At 45.5% G+C, this 22753-nt stretch overlaps 2 protein-coding genes across 8 annotated transcripts in view; one reads left to right on the forward strand and one right to left on the reverse strand.

Moving 5' to 3' along the window:
- STRADB (STE20 related adaptor beta) overlaps positions 1-17792 on the reverse strand; it is a 106821-nt gene extending 89029 nt beyond the window's left edge. Inside the window, exons 1-2 of one of the 4 annotated variants that reach the window (XM_033944583.1) lie at positions 17686-17792; positions 15437-15537 (exon numbers count right to left, since the gene is read on the reverse strand). The gene's annotated coding sequence lies outside the window, so the exon portion shown is untranslated. Of the gene's footprint in view, positions 1-15436; positions 15538-17535 lie in introns of all 4 variants that reach the window. The other 3 variants (XM_033944582.1, XM_033944585.1, XM_033944584.1) reach the window with 3 other exon arrangements.
- A 17-nt stretch (positions 17793-17809) lies between these two features.
- The window catches only part of TRAK2 (trafficking kinesin protein 2), a 198730-nt gene continuing 193786 nt past the window's right edge, over positions 17810-22753 (forward strand). For 2 of the 4 annotated variants that reach the window (XM_033944580.1, XM_033944579.1), the window contains exon 1: positions 17810-18007. The gene's annotated coding sequence lies outside the window, so the exon portion shown is untranslated. The remainder of the gene's footprint in view (positions 18008-22753) is intronic. The other 2 variants (XM_033944577.1, XM_033944578.1) reach the window with 1 other exon arrangement.

Genomic DNA, 22753 nt, shown 5'->3' on the forward strand with positions numbered 1-22753 from the left:
CATTCATTCCAAATTGAGAAATCATTTGGGACCCAATAAAGCAGGAAAGCTTCTTTTTCGGACTATGAATACACAAGAAGATGAAGATAAAATACTGTTTTCTGTATAGCTCACTCATTTTCAAGTTTTTCATGGTTAGGACTTCGATGGGAAGCTAGGACTTAAATGGGAAACCAGGGTGGCAAGGGGACCCCCTCTGGGGATTCAGACAGGTCTTGACCTGTTTGGGCCGCCGCGGGAGCGGACTGCTGGGCAGGATGGACCTGTGGTCTGACCCGGCGGAGGCACTGCTTATGTTCTTATGTATGGAACTGGCTGATAATTAAGAGTTAAAAAAAAAAATCTTGTTTAACCACATCAGTTAGCATGAATGTTTAAGCAAATATGGCAGTGTCCAGCAAACTTTCTTGAGCCACGGCACACTAAAGGTAGTGGCCGTGGCTAGAGGCACCTGGAAGTGCGCAGATATCACCGCAATGACATCATGCGCATGCGTGACATTATCATATTGATGCCCGCGTGTGAGTGAAGTCCCTCCAGGCGGGCTCTGAGACGCTAGTGGGGGTGCCAGAAGGGAAGAGGGCCAAAGAGGGTAGGTGCTGGTGCCCATTGATTGCCATGAGAGGCACATCCTGTAGGAAATCAGCTGGCGCCGGCGCCTCTCCTCATCCCCAGTGTACCGAGGTACACCTGAAATCTCAGGAGGCACACTAGTGTGCCTTGGCACACAGTTTGAGATATACTGAAATATGGGAATACATATGGTTAAATTATTAAGGTATTGATTATTTTTCTTCTTTCATTAAACTACTGCAGAAAATTTGTCCAAATATGAATTATTAACCTATTAAACTAAAGATAGTTCACCTCAAAATAATTTCATAATTATTTATGTATTTCTAACAGTACAACCAAATCAGTAATTTTTTTGCTATAACTGTAAAATTAATCTGAAAAGTTATTTTTCAAAAAAATGAAACCTTCATCTGGTTGTAGATATTAAGATTATACCAACAAGAATGGGTCATTCAATAGAAAACCTTGATTTAAATTAAGGGCTCCTTTTACAAAGCCGCGCTAGGGCCTTAACGCGCGGAATAGCGCCGCTACTGCCTCCTTTTGAGCAGGCGGTAGATTTTCAGCTAGTGCGCACTAATCCGGTATGTGCGCTAAAACGCTTAGCGAACCTTCGTAAAAGGAGACCTAAATCTTTCTGCCTAGTTATTTAAATCATAAATCCACCCTTGTGGACATATGAATGTTTATGGTGATTTTTCTAAAATTACTATTTAGACACATTTGGCCATTTAGAAGTGTAAACCTGCTATTTACCTGTGTAGAGCAAATGCCAGTAATCCTTCTAAATCAGTGGTTCCCAACCCTGTCCTGGAAGACCACCAGGCCAATCGGGTTTTCAGGCTAGCCCTAATGAATATGCATGGAGCAGATTTGCATGCCTGTCACTTCCATTATATGTAAATCTCTCTCATGAATATTCATGTTCTAAATGATCTCAATCAATGGTTCTTTTTTAGCTGTTTAGCTCCATTGTTTGCTTTGACTACATCTGCTCACTGTTGCCATAAGAATGAACTCTGAGGACTTTCTTAGAGATCAGACTCTACAGGTAACCCTTGTGGGGAGGAATGCTGGCCTAGTGCCTAACCCTCAATAAGCCTGGTTCTAAGGAAGAGGTTACAGAGGCTCAGCATTAAAGATAACAGCAACCTGTGAAATGCACATTGTGACAGTAATCCTGCTAGCTCCAATGCAGACTTGGGGGAAGATCCTGGAAGCCCCATTATAAACCCTGTCAAAAGTACTGTGAAATATCCTTAAACTAGAGTACATCCTGTGCACAGACTTAGTCAGTAGCCTGCCCCTTTAAGAAAACCTAGCATTCCAGCTGACAGCAGGAGTACAGGGCTCTTTAAGAACTTGTCTGTCCCTGCTAGGAGAGGGCGAGGTTTCGTGCCTACCATTTCTTGAGCCTTCCTCGTCAGACAGGAGGAGGGCACAACTGGAACAGGAAGCTGAACAAAGGCTGGGAAGGAAGCCTGTCCTTCCAGCAGAGGAGGACACAGAACAAAGAAGTTCCCCCCCGGAGTCTAATGATTATGACATGGAGGAACTAGCTGAAGGTAATGCTGACCTAGCTGCAGAGAGGCTGCAGGAGAAATATCCTATGAACTACATTAAGGATTCTGATTTGTCTGACTTTGAGGAGGAATATATGGTCTGTGAGTAGGCTACAAAGCCAAACAGTTTATTTTTGCTTGGAGTTCTCTTTTTTCCTATTTTTGTATTTTTTCCTGCAGAGAGTTTATGCGGGCAACATTAGTTGGGTGTGCCCAGCTACCTAGTGAACTGTGGTCAAAAACAGCATTTTGGGTTTATTTTTTGTAATTTTGTTTGGAGCAATGTGGGCTCTGCTTACGATATTGCTGAGGGTGAGGAAAGGAAAACAAAAGCCTGTATTTTGGGAGGGTGGCTAACACCTGTGGTGTATGAGCTATTTCCCCCAAGCCTGCTTGGGAACTCTGGTTCTACCCAAGCAGTGCAACAGCAAGAGCCAGTGTTTGTGCTACTGAAAGAAAAGTGTTTGGATGTTGTTGTTTTTTTGTCTTTGTGTTGATTAAAGCCCAGGAATGGTCTATACTTGTTTGGCAAGCTGACTTAGCCAGAAGAAAATGTTTTAAATTTCGAAACTTGTTTTACATGACTGTAGTTTGGAAGTTAAAAGTGCTGATAGAAAACATCCAGGCTTCTCAAATAAAGCTTTCTTGAATGAAAAGACTTTGTGCAGGGTGTGAAACCCTCAAGACTTACCTGGAGTTAAGGATGGAAATTACACTCAGAGCAAAAGTACTTGAACCTTATGAACCTTTATTTTTCATAAGAAATAACTATTTTTGACCAAGAGACTTTATGGCTTGTGCCACATTTTACCATTTACTATTAAAGTGTTTTGGTTTTTCCACTTGAGAAGTCTCAGTGTGCATTCTTGGGGATGCACTGAGAGCTGTGTTCCACAACCTTTTCAACTCTGGGACAGGGATTCATTGGGGAAGTTGGGCCTAAGCGGGATCTTGTCCCACAATATAATTTGCTTATATCTGCTTGAGGAGAGAGCTGTTGATTAAAAGGCTTCTTTGGATCAGTTTAGGACCTTTTTGAGACTTTGGGGAGTAGTAAGTAGGAGAGAGGCCTGGAAAACGCTTAAAGTCAGGCCAAGTGAGCTACATTTCATGGGGTGTGTGAATCCTCTCACCCAACTGAAAAGCGCTCTTTGAGCCTCTTGCTGGTTTCAGCCTCTTAGTTTTAGAATGAACTCTGAGGATTTTTTGAGAGATCAGATTCCACAGGTGACTCTTGAGGTTAATTCCTACCCGACCACCCAAGGTGGTGCTTTATTGGCTCTTCAGCCAACCAGGAACAGAGCATTGCTTTGGTAAGATTTTTCTGTTTTTTCTTTTTTCTGCCAACGAAAACCAAAAAAATATATACCAATATTAACAATAAGTCCAAATTCCCCAAAAAATTGGTACTACAATATATAATCTCCAAAAACTGAACCTACAACGGTGTGAAAAATGTACCACCAGCTTAGTCCTTAAATAAGGAACAAATGTATAAAACCAAAAGGCACTAATCAGTATGGGCCTGTATAAACCCTCGTAATAACCAATGGCCCCAGGCAGGTATTTATTAAGTGACAAGCACTTAGACCAAAATCTAAATAAATCCTGCCCCGTACATCATCATGCCTTCATGCAGTGTAATAAATAAGCTGATGAAACAGTCAAGTGCATAAACACTCCCGGAGAAGTGTCAGGAGGAGAAAATATAAATGTACAAAGGAAGTTAAGTACATAAGTACATAAGTAGTCGCCTCCGCCGGGGCAGACCAGAGGTCCATCCAGCCCAGCGGTCCGCTCACGCGGCGGCCCATCAGGCATATTGCCTGGTCAGCGGTCCCTGACTAATTTTATTGCCTACCTCTACAGTTATCTCTAAACCTTCCACTGCTCCTATCTGTACCCCTCAATCCCTTTGTCTTCCAGGAACCTATCCAGGTCTTCCTTGAAACCCTGTACTGTGCTATTTCCTATCACGGCCTCCGGAAGGGTGTTCCATGTGTCCACCACCCTCTGTGTGAAAAAGTACTTCCTTGCGTTTGTTTTAAACCTGTCCCCCTTCAATTTCATCGAGTGACCCCTTGTTCTTGTGGTTTCTTTCAAATTGAAAAATCTGTCTTTGTCAACCTTTTCGATGCCCCTCAGGATCTTGAAGGTCTCTATCATGTCTCCTCTGAGTCTCCGCTTTTCCAGGGAGAACAACCCCAGCTTCTTCAGTCTGTCAGTGTATGTAAGGTTTTCCATACCCTTAATCAGTTTAGTTGCTCTTCTCTGGACTCCCTCAAGCATTGCCATGTCCTTTTTGAGGTACGGTGACCAGTACTGTACACAGTATTCCAGATGCGGGCGCACCATAGCCCGGTACAGTGGCAGGATGACTTCCTTCGTTCTGGTCGAGATACCCTTCTTAATGATACCTAACATTTGGTTTGCTTTCCTCGAGGCTGTGGCGCATTGTGCCGACGCCTTCAATGTCGTGTCTACCATCACTCCCAAGTCTCTTTCCAGATTACTGACCCCTAGCATTGATCCCCCCATTTTGTAAGTGAACATCGGGTTCCTTCTCCCTATATGCATGACCTTGCATTTCCCAACATTGAAGCTCATTTGCCACTTTTTCGCCCATTCTTCCAATGTCGTAAGATCCCTTTGGAGATTCTCGCAGTCAACCGTGGTTTCAACCTTGCTGAATAGTTTGGTGTCATCTGCAAATTTGATGACCTCGCATTTTGTTCCCTCCTCCAGGTCGTCAATGAATATGTTAAACAGGAGCGGTCCCAGCACCGATCCTTGAGGAACCCCGCTCGTGACCCCTTGCCAGTCCGAGTAATGGCCCTTTACACCAACCCTCTGCTTCCTGTCTGCCAGCCAGTTTTTGATCCATCGGTGGACCTCCCCGTGCACCCCATGGTTCCATAGCTTCCTGAGCAACCGCTCATGTGGTACCTTATCGAAGGCTTTCTGGAAGTCTAGGTAAATTATGTCTATGGGTTCTCCTTTGTCCACCTGGTTGTTTACCCCCTCAAGGAAGTACAACAAGTTTGTGAGGCACGACCTACCCTTGCAGAACCCATGCTGGCTCGACCTTAGCTGTCCATTTTTTTCGATATGGTCACAGATGCTGTCCTTAATCAGTGCCTCCATCATCTTTCCCGGGACCGATGTGAGGCTTACCGGCCTATAGTTTCCCGGGTCGCCCCTCGAACCCTTCTTGAAGATGGGCGTGACATTAGCTATTTTCCAGTCCTCCGGGATCTCTCCAGTTTTTAGGGATAGGTTGCATATTTGCTGAAGTGTCTCTGCTATTTCATTTCTTAATTCCTTGAGCACCCTTGGGTGAATGCTATCCGGACCTGGCGACTTGTCGCTCTTTAGCTTGTCTATCTGCCTGAGGACATCCTCCTGGCTCACCTCTAATTTGACCAGCTTGTTATCTTGATCTCCATTTTCTATTTCCTCTGGTTCCGGAATGTTGGATGTGTCCTCCCTCGTGAAGACCGACGTAAAGAAGTCATTTAACTTGTCAGCTATTTCTTTTTCCTCCCTCACTACTCCCTTTCTATCCCCATCATCCAAGGGCCCCACTTCCTCCCTCGCTGGTTGCTTCCCCTTTACGTACCTGAAGAATGATTTGAAATTTTTTGCCTCTCCCGCTAGTCTCTCTTCATATTCCCTCTTTGCTCTCCTAACCACTCGGTGGCACTCCTTCTGGCTTTCCTTGTGTTCCTTTTGGTTGGCCTGCGTTTGATCCTGTTTCCATTTTTTGAACGATGCTTTCTTATTACTGATCGCCTTTTTTACAGCTGCCGTTATCCATGCTGGGTTCTTTATTCGATTTTTCTTGCACTCTTTTCTGAACCTGGGGACGTACAGGTTCTGTGCTTCGTGCACCGTACGCTTGAGCAGGGTCCAGGCGCTTTCTACGGACTCTACCTTCCTTGTGCTGCCGTTGAGTTTCTTCCCCACCATTTTCCTCATTGCATCATAATTCCCTTTTCTGAAGTTGAGCGCTGTTGTTGTGGTTCTTTTCACCCTGGATGATCCCAGTTCTAGTCTGCACTGGATCATGTTGTGATCGCTGTTTCCCAGTGGGTCTAATACCGCTACTTCCTTTGCAGGTCCCCCCAGTCCACTGAAGATTAGATCAAGAGTAGCTTCTCCTCGTGTAGGTTCCATGACCAGCTGTTCCAGGAAGCAGTCCCTCGTGGCTTCCAGGAATTTGGTCTCTCTCTCGCAACTTGAGTGCCCGATACTCCAGTCTATCCCAGGGTAGTTGAAGTCTCCCATCACCACCACACTTCCATTTTTGCATACCTGCCGCAGTTCCGTCTCCAGGTCCCGGTCGATTTCTTCCGATTGGCCAGGCGGACGATAGTATAGACCCAATTTGATGTCTGCTCCAGATCCTCCTGGTAGCTTAACCCATATTGATTCCAAGCCTTCCGACCTTACTGCTGTTTCCATTTTGGTTGAGGGTATGGAGTCTTTTATGTATAGCGCTATTCCTCCACCCTTCTTGTGTGTCCTGTCTCTCCTGTAAAGTTTGTACCCTGGTATGACCACATCCCATTTATTATCCTCAGCCCACCACGTTTCTGTGATTCCAATTATGTCCAGGGCTTTTTGACTGGCTATAATTTCCAGCTCTCCCATTTTGGCCCTGAGGCTCCTCGCATTTGTGTAGAGGCAATATAGGTCCTGATTTGTCGCCCGCCCTGCTATTTTCTTTCCATGGCTCGGTGCTCCCACCTGGCTTGCCTTTACTCGGTCATCCACCTCCCGTGGCGTGTCCGTTTTGCCCCCATCCAGTATCTCCTTTTTTGGATGGTCCTCTTGCTCCCATTGTTCTCTTTCAACCATGCCTGTTAGGCTCGTTTGTGCACTGGGCCCCTGCATTGCATCTGTGGGCCTTTTTTCTGAAGATTTCCACTCAGCCCTTTTGTTTAAAAGTTCCCTCCCAGTCCCTTTGTCCAAAAAGTCCCTCTCAGCCCCTTTGTCCAAGAGTTCCCACTCGGTCCCTTTGTCCAAAAGTGTCTCCTCAGTCCCTTTGTACAAAAAGTCCCTCTCAGCCCCTTTGTCCAAGAGTTCCCACTCGGTCCCTTTGCCCAAAAGTGTCCCCTCAGTCCCTTTATCCAAGAAGCCTCTCATAGTCCCTTTGCCCAAGAATTTTCTCTCAGTCCCTTTGTCCAAAAGATCCCACTCGGTCCCAAGCTCTCTTTTGCAATGTCCTTGTTCGGTATCATTTTTTGATACCAATGTCCGGTGTGTCGAGGCCAGATCGACTTCCGGCTTTCCCCTTCTCTTCAGTTTAAAGCTAGGTCTATGGCGTTTTGGATGTTTCTTGCCAGCTGCCTCGTCCCAGCTGTGCTCAGGTGCAGTCCATCTCTCCTGTAGAGCTTGTTCTTCCCCAAGAAGGTCGTCCAGTTTCGAACAAAGTGGAATCCCTCCTCCTCGCACCATCTCCTCAGCCATCCGTTCATTTCTTGTAGTTCGCTCTGTCTTCTTGCGTCTGCTCTCGGTACTGGTAGGATCTCCGAGAAGGCTATCCTATTTGATCTCAGCTTCAGTTTCCGCCCCAGGATCCTGAACTGCTCAGTCAGTGTAGTCCGGTTGAAATTTTTCCTGCTGACGTCGTTGGTTCCAATGTGGATTACAACTGCTGTCTCCTCTGTCTCGGCTCCCTCCAGGATTCTATCAATTCTGCTGATGACGTCCGTTGTTCTTGCCCCCGGGAGACATGTCACTAGTCGGTCCTCCCTTCCTCCGGCAATGTGACTGTCCACTTCTCGCAGGATTGAGTCTCCTACTACAACAGCAGATTTCCCCTTCCTCAGATGTCTCTCTGGTCTCAGGTCCGTGTCCTCCGGGCTCTGCTGGATCTCCGCTGGTCCTTCCGCCAGGTCCTGTTGGGTACCATCATCTGCATTTTCAGACCCTACGCTAGGTCCCACTCCCATGGTGTTTGTTGGTTCCTGACCTCCAGCTGCCGGTTCCCGTCTGATACGCTGGTGGTCCTGTGCCTCTGCCATCTGCCAGGCCTCCTCTATGTACTTCTCGAGCTCTCTGACTTGTTCTGAGATGTGGCTCTCTCTGGTAGTCTCCTCCGTTTCCCCACACTGTTCCTCTATTGAGCAGAGTCCCTCCAGCTCCTGGACTCTAACCTGCAGCCTTCCGACCTCCCTCTTCAGGCTATCCAGTTCCTGGCATCGATTGCATATGTATGCCCGCCTCCCAAAGGGGAGGTAGTCATACATATGACATGCGATGCAGTATACTGGGTAGCCCTGCTGGATTCCTGCAGCCTCCATTTCTCTGTTTTCTTTCCTGTGTTCTGTAAGAGAAGAGAGGGAAAGAGAATGAGAATGAATCGCGAGTAAATTAGAGAAAATGTACCTCAGGAATTTCTCTACTGGGCTGCCTGTGCTCCTGGCTCCTTCTCAAGGCTCCTCCGCAAAGGCGCTCCCGCTAAGGCGAGCGCCTTTGCCGCTCGCCTTCGCCGCGCGCCGAACGGCTGCACGCCGTTGGCTCCCTGCCTTTTAAGGGGGAGCCCGCTGACTGAAGCCGCTGACGCGATGCGGGTGGGCGGAGCTAACTCTCGCCCGCCCCTGGCTCACCGCGTCCCCCTCGCCTCTCTGCCTTCCTGCTCGCTGCCGCTGGAATCGGCAACGAGCCCTGCCTGCTCTCCTGTCCCGGCCGCGGCTCCCCGCCTTTTAAGGGGGAGCCCGCTGACTGAAGCCGCTGACGCGATGCGGGTGGGCGGAGCTAACTCTCGCCCGCCCCTGGCTCACCGCGTCCCCCTCGCCTCTCTGCCTTCCTGCTCGCTGCCGCTGGAATCGGCAACGAGCCCTGCCTGCTCTCCTGTCCCGGCCGCGGCTCCCCGCCTTTTAAGGGGGAGCCCGCTGACTGAAGCCGCTGACGCGATGCGGGTGGGCGGAGCTAACTCTCGCCCGCCCCTGGCTCACCGCGTCCCCCTCGCCTCTCTGCCTTCCTGCTCGCTGCCGCTGGAATCGGCAACGAGCCCTGCCTGCTCTCCTGTCCCGGCCGCGGCTCCCCGCCTTTTAAGGGGGAGCCCGCTGACTGAAGCCGCTGACGCGATGCGGGTGGGCGGAGCTAACTCTCGCCCGCCCCTGGCTCACCGCGTCCCCCTCGCCTCTCTGCCTTCCTGCTCGCTGCCGCTGGAATCGGCAACGAGCCCTGCCTGCTCTCCTGTCCCGGCCGCGGCTCCCCGCCTTTTAAGGGGGAGCCCGCTGACTGAAGCCGCTGACGCGATGCGGGTGGGCGGAGCTAACTCTCGCCCGCCCCTGGCTCACCGCGTCCCCCTCGCCTCTCTGCCTTCCTGCTCGCTGCCGCTGGAATCGGCAACGAGCCCTGCCTGCTCTCCTGTCCCGGCCGCGGCTCCCCGCCTTTTAAGGGGGAGCCCGCTGACTGAAGCCGCTGACGCGATGCGGGTGGGCGGAGCTAACTCTCGCCCGCCCCTGGCTCACCGCGTCCCCCTCGCCTCTCTGCCTTCCTGCTCGCTGCCGCTGGAATCGGCAACGAGCCCTGCCTGCTCGTTAAAGAAAAAGCTCTTCCGGAAAGACACACACAAAAATCTTAAAAATAAACAAAATAAAAAACTAACCACCAAGACTGTGAATCAACCAAAAAATCATCCAAATAAACAAAGTCCACACAAAAATCCAAAAGAATATCCAAATGCTGATCATAAAAGTGAAAAAAACCAAAATCTTGAACTAAATATCCCCAATGAAGTCCAATTTTGTTTAAATGTCCACAATGAAATATACAAAATCCGTGAAAAGAAAACTTAATACACTAAAAGTCACTACCACTTCTAGCTGGAGCGGCCCAACGATAAATTTGTGGGTCTAAAATAAAACACACAATGTAGGGCAAAAAAGACCACCCCACATTAAATAAATAAATTGAAGTACTTAGCTCAAACAGCTGGAGTGTTTGGATCAAATGCGGATACTATTCTGCGCTGTATCCCCGCTGGTATTAAGTATCAAATGCGGATACTGGTCCGCGCTGTATCTCCACTCGACAGGTCCTGTTTCAATATCCTCATCAGTCGGGAGAAGAAAAATCACCAATTCGTTGTATTACGATAGTAATCCAAGGAACCAGAACCCAATGAAAGGTTCGGAACACCACACGGGCAGCGGCACAATCACGCTGCACTAACAAACACATCAAAAAGGAAGGGCCTTTTTTAAAACAACACAGTACAGGATCCTCACTTGTCAGGATTGAAAATCAGCATAAATAACAGTCAAGAAATATCATAATGAAGATTGGTAAAAAGTCAATGGCAGACCAGGTTTAGTCATTCTTTACTTATCATTACATTACATTAGGGATTTCTATTCCGCCATTACCTTGCGGTTCAAGGCGGCTTACAAAAGATTTATAAACGGGGTTACAATGGAGGAACCGATGATAAATTAGAGTGGTAAATAGATAATTTCGAGGCAAGGATAAAAACAGTTTACAGGAATTGTGTAAATGGAGGTAACATTAGAAGCATAGTTGTTATTGCTGGTGTAGTGAGGGTAGATTTTTGTCTATTTTGGCGTTGTTGTTAATAGTAGGTGAAGTTAGGGCTGATTTAGGAATTTCTTAAAAAGTATTGTTTTTATATCTTTTCTGAATGTCTTGTAGTCTGATGTGGTCATCAGCAGGTTGGAGATCCGGGTATCCAGTTTTGCGGCTTGAGTGGCTAGGAGGCCGTCATGAAGCTTTGATCTTTTTACTTCGTTGATCGGAGGAGGTATGAATGGGGAGTGCGCTTTTCTATGTCTGAGTGTGGATGCTTGGTTGAGGCGGTTATTCAGGTAAGAAGGACTGTCTCCATTTAGGGATTTAAATAGCATGCAGTAGAATTTGAATTGTATTCTTTCTTGGATTGGTAGCCAATGTGAGCTGATGTAAGCTTCTGTGATGTGGTCATATTTTCTCAATGAGAAGATGAGTCTCAAGGCTGTATTTTGGATTGTTTGAAGTTGTTTGATCATAGTAGCAGGGCATGGGAGGAAAAGGATGTTGCAGTAGTCTAGCAGTCCTAGGATTAGGGATTGTACTATAAGCTGGAATTGATTTCTTTCAAAGAATTTCTGGACTTGTCTCAGATTTCTCATGATTGTGAAGGATTTCTGGACTGTTTTGTTTATTTGCGGTTGCATGGTACAGCATCTGTCTTTGGTCATTCCTAGTAGTTTTATGGTGGTTTGGATGGGATAGTTGATTGAGTTGATTTCTAGATTGGTTGAGATTTGGATTTTGTCATTTTCGAAGAGGATGAAATTAGTTTTGTCTGGGTTGAGTTTAAGTTTGTGATCTTTCATCCAGATCTTAACTGTATTAAGTGTTCGGTGTAGGATGTTTGGCATGGTGGGTTTGAGCTGATCATAAGGTATGAGGATGGTAATATCGTCTGCGTAGCTATAGGTGGTTATACCTAGATTGTTCAGATGTGTTCCGAGAGAAGCAGTGTATAGGTTGAAGAGGGTGGGGGATAGTGGGGAACCCTTTGGAACTCCGCAGGGATTTGACCAAGGTTCTGATTTTTCATTGTTTGATTTTACGCTGTAGGTTCTGGATTTTAGGAAGCCTTCAAATCAAGAGTATACTTTATCAGAGATGCCTATTGCGTCCAAGATTTGCAGAAGGATATTGTGATCAACTAGGTCAAAGGCTGCAGTCAGGTCTAATTGTATAAGGAGCATTTTTTTCCCTGTACTGAGGTGTTGCCTGATTGTGTCCATAAGGGAGCCTAGGAGAGTTTCTGTGCTGAAATTGGATCTGAAGCCAGATTGCGTGGGGTGGAGTAGGTTATGGTCATCCAGATAGTTAGTGAGTTGTTTGGCTACTAGGCCTTCTGTAAGTTTGACATATAGCGGTATTGAGGCAATAGGTCTGAAGTTGGAAGGTTGGTCTGGTGGTCCTTTTGGATCTTTTTGGATTGGAGTGATGATGATTTCGCTGAGTACAGTGGGGAAAATGCCATCCGTGAGCGTGGATTGAATCCATTGTAGAAGTAGTGTAGAATTTTACACTGGAGGTAGTAAGGAGATAAGAAGGGCAGTGGTTGTAGTCACAGGAGGCGTGGCTGTATTTTTTGTAGAGGTTATTGAATTCGGGCCATTGTGTGTTGGTGAATTGAGACCAAGTTCTGTCTGCTGCGGTTGAATCTTTTTCTGTGGGGTGAATTGTGATTACGTTTGGGTGGAATGGGGTAGAATCGAGGGTGGCTCTGGCATTGGTAATTTTGTTCTTGAAGTGATCTGCTAGGAGGGTAGCTGATGGGGGTGGGGTATTGTTCGTGGTTGTGTAGGGTTTGGTGTCTGTCAGATCTTTTAAGATTTGGAAAAGTTTTTTGGGGTCTTGGGTTTCTGTGCCTATAAGATTTGTGTAATGAGTTTTCCTTTTGTCTTTTAGTTGTCGTTTGTATTGTTTGATGATGTTTTTCCAAGCAATTTTTGTTTGGTCTAGGTTTGTTTTTCTCCATTTTCTTTCTAATCTTCTACACTGTCTTTTGAGTTGGAGCAGTTCATTGTCAAACCATGGGTCTGATCTTCTGCTGGTTCTGGTTTTGGTTTGTAGTGGGGCTAGTTCATCAAGGATGTTGGTGGACATATGTTTCCAGTGAGAGATGAAGTTTTTTGGGTCTTGGTCTTGGATTGATTCATCTACTTTTGTCCAGAAGGTGGTTGGTTCGATATATTTGCGTGATGTGTATGTTATTTTTTTAGATTGAGGTGTGGCTTTGGTCTTATTCCAGTTGATTTTGAAGTTGTATGTGAAGTGGTCTGACCAAAGCGATGGGGACCAGGTTCCTTTGGGGGTTTGAATTGATGGGGTGGATGGTTGGTGAGTCATGAATGCTGCAATGTCCAGTTGACCTTTTTCATGTGTGGTTTGTGGGTTTAGGATTTGGAAGGACAGGGCATTGAGGAATGATAGACAGTTTTTTGCTGGTGTGGACGTTGGGTCTTCTAGGTGAAGATTTAGGTCTCCTAGGATAAGGTTGTATTCCGCAGTTAAGGAGTTTTGGTAAATGAAGTTTTCAAATTCCGGTCTCACTGTGGTCCAGTTGCCTGGTGTTATATAGCACAGCATGCAGTTTAGTGAGTTTATTAGAGTAGTGCTTGTGAGATGGCAGGCGAGGAGGTCCATTTGACGGGTGGATGTTTTTTCTAGTATGTTTAAGGTAAGGGAGTCCTTGGTTATTATTGCTAGCCCTCCTCCTCTTTTTTTCTCTCTGCAGGTCACTGATATTTTGTACCCCTGAGGGCATACCTCGGTTATTCTAGGATCTGTGTCTGAGTTTAGCCAGGTTTCTATGAGGAAGAGAAAGTCTAGGTTTTCTGTTGTTATCCAGTTTTTTATATGGTCAGTTTTGGATCCTATGGCTCTGATGTTTACGTATGCACAGTTTATGGAAGCGATGTCTGTTTGCTGACTGTGTTCCGTTTCAGGGTAGATGAGAGTTTTGGGAAGTTGTTGAGGTTTGGTTTTGGGTTGTGCAGGTCTTCTACTCCATGTTAGGGTGATAGGGTGTTGAGTGCTTGAATGGTGGTTCGAGTTTCCTGTTGTGAGGGATCTCCTGTTGAGGTTCTGGATGTTGGTTGCATAGGTACTTGCGGGTAAGGTGGGTAGGTTGTTTGCTATTACTTTCCAACTGGTAATGAGGAGGATTATCAGTAGGGTGGCATGTGTGTGTGATTTCAGGGATAACTTCATTTTGGTGCTTGGGGATGTTGTCTTGTGCTGGCTCAGGGTGTTGGCAAGGGGTGATTGTGCTCCCTGTTGTGTGGAAAATAGGTCTTGCAGTTGGACCTTTCTGGCTTTGGGAGGTGGGGCTGGCCTCCTTCGCGGCTCGAGGTCTCTGTACTGTGTTGAGACCGTTCCCAAAGTCAGTGGTTGATGGTTTTGAGGTCGCTTCGCAAAGGTGCTCGCTAAGGCGCCTTTGACGTGCGCCTTAAGGCGCCTTTGACGTACGCCTTAAGGCGCCTTTGACGTACGCCTTAAGGCGCCTTTGACGGCGTGCCGAACAGCTGCGCGCCGTTGGCCGCTGAGCCTTTTAACTGGCTCAGCGGTGGAACGTCGGGGGAAAGGGGCGGAGTGTGCTCCCACGCTTCCTTTCCTCTGCTCGGTCCAGGTGCGGCTGCCGAGGCCGGTGAGTGAGGAAAAACTGTTTAAATTAAATAAAAAGTAAACTGAAAGGGCAGAAACCTTGTCCTGCGCATTGCCGCTGAGCCTTTTAACTGGCCTTTATTATATTGTAGTATGCTTGCCCCAATGCTTATGTGCCCGACGGGACCCGTTTCGCCAAAACAGGCTTTCTCAAGAGTTCCAGCAGGGAGCACTCATTTTTGGCTTCCTCTCGCTTCTTGGGCAGGAGCAATCAAGACAAGTAAGGATCCTGTACTGTGTGGAGTTTTCCTGTATACCTCACTTTCTATCTTCTATATTTTTCGCCTTTTTTAAAACAACCAAAAGGCCCCGCCACTCGAGACTACGACGGGAACTCCCCACAGCCATTTCCTATTAGCGATCTACACGGGGCAGGAGTGTAGGAAGATCGCTCCTGCCCCGAAAGCCCGCTAAACCACCAGGTTAGGCCTGGACGCCGGGGGAAAGGCTACACTGTGTTTTTTGGGGGGGGTTTTTCCCCCCTCCCCAAAAAATCGCAAATATGTGAAATCGCAAATGGGGAGGGGAAAGTGTATATCCCAAATCAGTGAGGTCCCTGATTCTATCCATTGATATCAGTGCTGTATGTCCCATAATGCACCAGGATGAGGTTGGCAAAAATTCATAACCATCCAAAAAGTCTCCCTCCAGGAATAGGTAACTTGGCAGCTCTGGTATCACTAGTTAGGATCCAGAAATGTTGAGCAGACTGGATGGACATATTACTATGTAAAGCAAATTCTATTTTGGAGTTTGGATATTTTTAATTTTGTATGAAATGCTTTTTGGAAAGATTAGATTCTTACCTTGCTAATCTTCTTTCTTGTAAGCAGGAATGGTAGTCTTGACCAGTGGGTTAAACCTTCATTAGCCATGATGGTTGTAGAGAGCCCACTGATTTGTTTTCATGTTCCACCTCCCATCGCTCAGTCGGCATCAAATCATCAAGTAAATCCTAGAGTGCAAACATAAGAGAGGGGTGCAGGGAAACTCCCCTAAACCACATAAGTCTGTTCTGCTCTAAATACAAACATTAAACAATGCTTCTAAATCACTACTAAACGAACCAAACAAAGTGGAAATAAAAAGGAGCCACCTACCTGTGTGCCATCTGCACCAATAGTTCTGTTGCTCAGTATTTAAAATGAGTCTCTTATGAGTAAATTCCATAGAAACAAGACATCTGACTAAGCAGGCATGTCTGAAACAGAAAGCAGGCTAGTATACATCTGATAGACTACCATTCCTGTTTACAAGAAAGATTAGCAAGGTAAGAATCTAATCTTTCCTTCATGTGCCACAAGACTGGTAGTCTTGACCAGCAGGAAGTATCAGAGCAATCCCAAATTCCTAGAGTGAAACAGATGAGCCTGCTGTCAGTACTAAGGATCCAAAAGTGGTGTCCAGCCAGGCAGCTAAATCCACCCTGTAAAACGTAATAAATGTGTGAAGATTGTACCATGTGGCCATCCTGCAAATCTGGTTTGTGGAGAGTAAGATTGAGGGGGTGGAGCTCATCCCAGAGTGATGGGAGGTGGAGCACGAAAACAAAACAGTGGGCTCTCTACAACACTGGCAGCAAATGAGAGTTTAACCTGCTGGTCAAGACTACCAGTCCTGTTGCACAAGAATTAATTTTTTTAACAAATTCTTGTATAATTTCCCACCAGATATTAACATAGCAAACATTAATTTAAGACTGCTCACCTGGAGCAAAACAGTGTGTCAGAACTTCTGTTTCTAAATCCTTGCCAATCGTAGCATTTTCATTTGTACAAGCTTTTCAATACTTGGCTTTTATGGGTACTATACTGAACTCTATGATCAGATTAATAGGAGTATATTTTCAGGGTATATGATGAATGCAAAGTCCTGCTCTAATTAATGCTTGTTTTGTCATGCACCCTATAAGTATTTTGAATTTACTGTAGTTTGACAAATTTAATTATTCATTTAGGGCTAGATTCACTAAACTCTTTTTTGGGGGCGATCCGTGTCCGAGTGCCCATGCAAATGATCTGATCGGACACACGCCCACAAGCGATCCTATGGATCACAGCAGAGCAATCCAGATGCATGCAGACCATCCTCTCTGCCTGGATATGCAATCCACGCATGTGCTTGTTCTCCGCACAAGCTTGAGGTCAAAACAAAGGGGAGGGGGGTGGCTGCACTTGCTGGCCCCACAAGAATCATTTCAAGGGAACAGAACACATTTTGCAACCAGACTGGAACAACTAAGCAGAACACGCCGTAGTGCAGCCCCACTTTAAACCCGTGGGTTAAAAACACGGGCTTGTGGAGAGCAGGGCGGCAGAGAGCAGGGCGCTTTTTGCACAAGGGAGATGTTTTTTATTTTGATGGTTTCAGGGCTGGGATTTCAGGGCAGCAGAAAGCAGGACAGTTGACAAGGATGTGAGCGACCGGTCCTCAGCTTCTTTTTGGATCGGCAAGCCCAGTTGGTGATCCTTGTTCTGTTTAGTGAATTGCTGCCTTCCTACTTATGCATGTATTTCCCATCATTTGCATGTGCGGATCGGGGGTGGATAGATCAGGCAGAAGGTTAGTGAATTGGGTCGGGGGTTGAGAAGGCTCTCAACTGGTCGGGACACGATCGGTGAGCTTAGTGAATCTAGCCTTTAGTCCCTCAAACTTTGCTACTTTACGATGGTTATGATTCCATTTTACAAAATGTTACTTGAAAAGTTAACATTTTCTTTGCAAACTTTGCAGCAATTATATAGCTAGTGACTTTCTAGCAAGGGCAGCTCTATTAAATGGGAATCATAAAAACATTCAGAAAAGAAAAAAGCCATTCATATGCACTAGTACAACGCATCCTTTCAACGAAAATCTTATAATATTACAATTATTAATGTAAAAAAAACCATGGATCTAATAATTTACCTTTTTTTTTTTTTTTTTAAAATAGTATCCTAAATGATAGCCTCTACGGGTCCCCTTTCTATGTATTAGAAATGATAGTACACTAATAAGGAAAAAGAAGAAATGTTCCCAAATGATATACAGTATAGCCCCTAAGGCAGCGGAATGGAGTGGGCCACAGGGGCCAAGGTCTCATCAATTAGCTTGGGGGCGAGACTGGAGCTTATGTGGCCCCTCCAACCAAAAAGATACTCCGCTACCCCTACATAGATCTCGCATCTCGCACTCTTTTATCTCTCTGTCCCTTCCTTACCCTGGATACTCGGTGCAGCCACTTCCAGACTTCCCAGTAACACCAGAACTCTAAATATCCACAAAAAGCATTCGGTGGCACTAAAACAAAAGCCACCTGCTTGCCACCCGTAAACAATGTAAATACACTCCAGTTCAGCGTCAAACCCACCGCAGCTAAGGAATGAAACGAAACTTTTAACTCCGCCTCAACAGACGAAGGGAGCCAGAGACGGGTGACACGTCATCAGAGTAGACCTCTGGTAATGACCCGTCGGGGCGTTGTCTTTGGTTTTCTCTGAAAACGTCACGCAGAGATGACGTAATGAAGCCATCCCACTTCCTGCCCCGCTTTAGTGTGCTGCCAGTTGCCTGGGTATTGGCGGTTAGGTTTTGTCCAGTGGTAGGAACCACGAGGACTAAGATGGTGCTAGTTGAGCATAGCTTCAGTCGGTTCTGTTCTCTCCTGAATGGAGTCTGTTCCCAACAAGCAGGTGAGACTGAGGGGAATATGCAGACAGCGAGGCCTGGAGAAAAGAGATGGCAATGATAGCTGACAGTGAGAGCGAGACGGGAGGAAGCTGTGTTTGTCTAGTTTCCTGCCAAACGGAGGACCCCACTCCTCTGGATTTATTCGCATGATTTCATGCCTCGTTTGTTTTCCGGAGAAATAAAAACTTTTTAAAACATATAAAGCTATGTTTCTTGTATGTTAGCTCTAAATATAGCAGCTAACACTAATGGAAGAAAAAAAAATATCTAATGGTTTAAACACCCGTAATCTAACGGGTAAAAAAAAGTGTCTGTTTGTGATTAGTGTCGTTGATTATCCTTACTTATACTGAGATGAGACTAGTGTAAAACTGCTTTTCTTCTGAGGTATTAATGTAGATACATTGCAGATGGTTATGACTACTGACATTCTAAGTTTCAAGAATGTCACTGAAAATCTCAGTGAGATCTTCCCTTAATTTTTATTACTTTTTTTTTTAATTGAAGACGGTGAAGATAAAAATAGTAAGAACGCTATCTTAAGGCATTGGATAGAGCGAGGATATGTTGCTAAAAAAAGAAAAAGTGAAGAGGAACTAGAGATCATCTATGCTTGGTATTGAAAAAGGGAAGCAAATTGGTAAATAGGAATGAGCTTCACAGTCCTTATCTGTCTTCTTAATTTGTCTTTTAAATACTGTCATAACCATACTCGTATGTAGAGATTCATTCATTTATTAGCCATTTGAAAAACAGTGTATTGAAAGAGTCCACTTATTTATTGATTTATCTTTGCCTAGTCTTAATTAAGGTTTTTAAGTTTTAGTTGTTTGTAAATTGTAAATAAGTGTTTATTTTCCCACTACTAAATATATATATATATATATAGGGATCTGGGTAAATCCCGAGGGTCCATAGGATCTGTTTTGTTCCTGGTTCTGATCATATGTTGAGGTTTTTGTTAGGATTCATCTGTGCAGGAAAGGCATAAAAACTGAGCAGAGGTTACAAGACAAGCCAGAGGAGGGGTGTGAGAGTGCTGGGGAAAGAGATGTTTTTCTGGTCTTCAGCCATTAAAAATGTATTTTAATATATATTGGTGATACTTTATTGGTGTTTTATAGGTTAAAGCCTAAAATCAGAAGTCCCAACGTTAAATATACTAAGAAAATTGCATAATTACCGTATTTTTCGCTCCATAAGACACACCTGACCATAAGACGCACACTAGATTTAGAGGAGGAAAACAAGGAAAAAAAACCATTCTGAACCAAATTCTCCCTGCCAGGTTCTGCACCCTGTCCCACCTCCCTGCTAGGCTCTGTACCCTTTCTGGTAGTCTAGTGGTAGGCAGGGACAGGGCAGGCAGGCCTAGTGACAGGAAGGGCCCCCCACCCCGAGGCAAGCAAGCAGACAGGCAGGGCCCCCCCAAGTGCATAGTCTTTCTTCTCTTCTTCACTATTCATGTGTAGCATTTCCTCCCCTTCCATTAAGTATCACATCTCTGTATCTTTATTCCTCCCCTTTCCAGCATTATTCCATGTCCTTGTCCCTATACTCCCTCCTCCTTCATTTCTTTGCTCTTTCTTGTTCCCTCCCCTGGTTGCCCTGGTTCTTATGCTGGGATTGTCATTTTTTTTCCTCTTATACTCCTCATCCCCACCCCAAGGCAGGCAGGCAGGCCCCCCATACCTCCCCTCTGTATCTTTAGTTCATCCGGCGCAGCTTGAAGGGCCCATTCCTCCATGTCCTGCCCGAACGCGAAGGGAGTTAGAGGAGCGGCGGTGGAGACAGCTGAGGCCCGGATGTGTCGCCCAGCGCTGCCATGGGGGATAGGAACGAGGAAAACGGGAGGGAAGAACCAGCCGCTGCTGCTGCTATTTCCATAGTCGCTCTCTCTCTTCATGGCTGCGCCGCCATGCTGGGACTCCCAGTGGCTTCCGGATCCGATGTCTGCTGCTCGTGCCAGGCCTGCGGAGAGTATGTGGGAAGCAGGACTCGCTGTCTCCAGCAGAGAACGGAAGCGGCACGGGACTAGGCAGGCATCCTTGTGTGCCATTCTGCCGCTACAGAAGAGAAGAGGAGGCAGCCGTGTCGGCCAACCAGGCAGGCAGCCTTGCACGCTGCTCTGCTGCTAGAGAGGCAGCCACGTCCAGCGAGGGAGGGCACCAACATTAAAAGTAACGGGGGTGGGGGATGGTTTGGGTATTCGCTCCATAAGATGCACCCTTATTTCCACCAAATTTGTTTGGGGAAAAAATGCGTCTTAAGGAACGAAAAATACAGTAAATTACATAAGAACTTAAGAATAGCCTTACTAAGTCAGACCAGTGGTCCATCTAGCCTAGTATCCCGTCTCCACAGAGGCCAATCAAAGTCACACAAATATCTGGCAAAAACGCAAATAGTAGCAGCATTCCATTCCACTGATCCAGGGCAAGCAGTGGCTTCTCCATGTCTGTCTCAACAGCAGACTATGGACTTTTCCTCTAGGAATTTGTCCAAACCTTTTTTAAAACCAGCTACATTATTCGCTCTTACCACATTTTCTGGGAACACATTCCAGAACTTAACTATTCTCTGAATGAAAAAAATATTTCCTCCTATTGGTTTTAAAAGTATTACTCTAACTTCATTGAGTGTCCCCTAGTCTTAGTAAATCTTGATGCATTAAAAAAATCGATCCACTTGTACCTGTTCTACACCACTCAGGATTTTGTAGATTTCAGTCATATCTCCCCTCAGTCGTCTCTTTTCCAAGCTGAAGAGCCCTAACTTCTTTAGTCTTTCCTCATAAGAGAGGAGTTCCATCCCCTTATTATTTTGGTCACTCTTCTTTGAATCTTTTCTAGTACAGCTATATCTTTTTTGAGATAAGGAGACCAGAACTGAATGCAGTACTCATGAGGTTGCACCATTGAGCGATAAAGAGGCATTATAACTTTCTTAGTCTTGTTTAATCATCCCTTTTCTAATAATTCCTAGCATTTTGTTTGCTTTGTTGGCCGCCGTTGCACATTGAGTGGAAGGTTTCAGCGTATTGTCCATGATGACACCCAGATCTTTTTCTTGAGCACTGACCCCTAAGGTGGACCTTAGCATCCTGTAACTAGGATTATTCTTCCCAATGCACATCACTTTGCATTTGTCCACATTAAATTTCATCTACCATTTGGATGCCCAGTCTTCCAATTTCCTAAGGTCTGCCTGCAGTTTTTCTCAGTCGGCATGCGTTTTAACAACTTTGAACAGTTAGTGTCATCTGCAAATTTAATCACTTCACTCATAGTTCCAATTTCCAGATCATTTACAAATAAATTAAAAAGCACCAGTTCCAGTACTGATCCCTGCTGCACACCACTATTTACCCTCCTCCATTGAGAAAAATGGCCATTTAACCCTACCCTTGTTTTCTGTCCGATAACCAATTCTTAATCCACAATTGAACATTGCCTCCTATCCCACAACTCTTTAATTTTCTCAGGAGCCTTCTCATGAGGAACTGTATCATAAGCTTTCTGAAAATCTAGATATACTACATCAACTGGCTTACCTTTAACCACATGTTTGTTTAGATCTTCAAAGAAGTTGAGCAAATTGGTGACGCACAACCTTCCTCGGCTGGACCCATGCTGATTCTGTCTCATTAAATCATGTTTGTCTACATGTTCCACAATTTTATGTATTATAATTGTTTTCACTGTTTTATCTGGCACTGAGGGTAGGCTTACTAGTCTGTAATTCCCCAGATCGCCATAAAAATTGATGTAACATCGGCTACCCTCCAGGTATTACAGACGATTTTAGCAACAGTTTACAAATAACTAACAGAGTAGCAATTTCATGTTTGTGTTTGTTTGTATTCTTTACCCTGGGATGTATACCGACCGGTCCAGGTGATTTATCGCTCTTTAACTTGTTGATTTGGCTTAGTACGTCTTCCAGGATTGCTGAGATTTAATTCAATTCCTCTGCTTCATCACCCTTGGAAAATCTTTTCCTGTTCAGTAAGATTTCTTACATCTTCTTCCATAAAGACTGAAGGAAAGAAATAATTCAGTCTCTTTGCTATGGCCTTAGCACTCCTGAGCACACCTTTTACTCCTTGATCATCCAACGGTCCCACGGGGAGAAGGTGAAGTGCTTATTTTCATTCAATGCTTTCTGAGTATTTTTTTCAATCTGATTATACTAAGTTCGGCATTTTGATTACATACTGCCGTAGCCTTTTTGCACTGAAGTGGTTGAACATGAATTTAATTCTATATGCATGAATGAGATGCAATTTGATCTATAAAAAGTAAAAATAATAAACATTAGTGAACATAAGAACATAAAAATTGCCGCTGCTGGGTCAGACCAGGGGTCCATCGTGCCCAGCAGTCTGCTCCCGCGGCAGCCTCTAGGTCAAATACCATTGCCGTAACACAGGGGTAGGCAATTCCAGTAGTCCTCGAGAGCCGGAGCCAGGTCAGGTTTACGGGATATCCACAATGAATATGTATGAGATGGATCTGCATTCACTAGCTCCTTCAGATGCAAATCTATCTTATGCATATTTATTGTGGATATCCTGAAAACCTGACCTGGCTACTGCTCTTGAAGACGAATTGCCTACCACTGCCCTAACAGACTAGCCTTACCTGCATACGTTCCGGTTCAACAGGAGCTTGTCTAACTTTGTCTTGAATCCCTGGAGGGTGTTTTCCCCTATAACCGCCTTCGGAACAGTGTTCAAGTTTTCCACC

The sequence above is a fragment of the Geotrypetes seraphini genome, chromosome 5 (genome assembly GCF_902459505.1).
Source record: "Geotrypetes seraphini chromosome 5, aGeoSer1.1, whole genome shotgun sequence".
Taxonomy (NCBI): domain Eukaryota; kingdom Metazoa; phylum Chordata; class Amphibia; order Gymnophiona; family Dermophiidae; genus Geotrypetes; species Geotrypetes seraphini.